Source organism: Ursus maritimus, unplaced genomic scaffold, assembly GCF_017311325.1.
Source record: "Ursus maritimus isolate PB19 unplaced genomic scaffold, ASM1731132v1 scaffold_8, whole genome shotgun sequence".
NCBI classification, from domain to species: Eukaryota; Metazoa; Chordata; class Mammalia; order Carnivora; family Ursidae; genus Ursus; species Ursus maritimus.
The window spans coordinates 4785387-4786910 of record NW_024426996.1 but is presented as its reverse complement, the minus strand read 5'-3'; the positions used below and the strand labels follow the sequence as shown (position 1 = coordinate 4786910).

General features: G+C 37.8%; 1 non-coding gene across 1 annotated transcript; it reads left to right on the top strand.

The window, feature by feature from the left end:
- The first annotated feature begins 713 nt into the window (after positions 1-713).
- LOC121101595 lies at positions 714-820 on the top strand. The gene has a single exon (XR_005833580.1). It is a non-coding gene; the product is annotated as a U6 spliceosomal RNA (small nuclear RNA).
- Positions 821-1524: the final 704 nt, after the last annotated feature.

Below are 1524 nucleotides of genomic sequence, written 5' to 3'. Positions count from 1 at the left end.
CATTGGCCATAAACTTCCTTCTAGATATGTCTCCAGAGGCAAGAGAAATAAAAGCAAAAATAAGCTATTGGGACTTCATCAAAATAAAAAGCTTATGCACAACAAAGGACACAATCAACAAAACTAAAAGGCAACCTTCGGAATGGGAGAAGATAATTGCAAATGACACATCTGATAAAGTGTTAGTTTCCAAAATTAAAAAAAAAAAAATTATAGAATTCAACACCCCCCAAAAAATAATCCAATTAAAAAATGGGCAGAAGACATGAATAGACATTTTTCCTAAGAAGACATACAGCTGGCCAACAGACACATAAGAAGATGCTCAACCTCACTCATCATCAGAGAAATACAAATCAAATCTACAATGAGATATCACCTCACACCTGTCAAAGTAGCTAAAACCAAAAACACAAGAAACAAGTGTTGGCAAGGATGTGGAGACAAAGGAACACCCTTGCACTATCGGTGGGAATGCAAACTGGTACAGCCACTGTAGAAAACAGTAGGGAGATTCCTCAAAAAGTTAAAAATAGACCTACTCTATGATCCAGGAATTGCACTACTAGGTATTTACCCCAAAGATACAAATGTAGTGATCTGAAGGGGCACCTGCACACCAAAGTTTATAGCAGCAATGTCCACAATAGCCAAACTACGGAAAGAGCCCAGATGTCCATCGACAGATAAGTGGATAAAGAAGCTGTGGTATAGTGCTTACCTCGGCAGCACACATACTAAAATTGGAATGATATAGAGAAGATTAGCATGGCCCCTACACAAGGATGACATACAAATTCATGAAGTGTTCCGTATTTTTATGGTTTTACTCATATGTGGAATATAAGAAATAGTGCAGAGGATCATAAGAGAAGGGAGGGAAAATGAATGGGAAGAAATCAGACAGAGAGATAAACCATGAGAGACTCTTAACTCTGGGAAACAAACCGAGGGTTGCTGAAGGGTCGGTTAGTGGGGGATGGGGTAACTGGGTGATGGGTATTAAGGAAGGCATGTGATGTGATGAGCACTGGGTGTTATAAGCAACTGATGAATTATTGAACACTACATCTGATACTAATATGTTGGCTAATTGAATTTTAAAAAAAAGAAGTCATGTTATAGATGAAATATATATATATATATATACACATATATATAATGAATATTACTCAACCATAAAAAAGGATGACATCTTGCCATTTTGCAATGATGTGGATGGAGCTAGAGAGTATAATGCTAAGTAAATAAGTCAGAATGGCAAATACCATATGATTCCACTCATATGTGCACTTTAAGAAACAAAAGAAATGAGCAAAGGGAAAAAAAGAATAGAGAGGCAAACCAAGAAGCAGACTCTTAACTATAGGCAACAAACCGATGGTTACCAGAGGGGGAGGTGCGTGGAGGATGAGTTAAATAGGGGATGGGGATTTAGGAGTGCACTTGCTGTGATGAGCGCTGGGTGCTGAATAGAAGTGTTGCATCAGTATATTGTACACTTGAAACCAATATTACATTGCA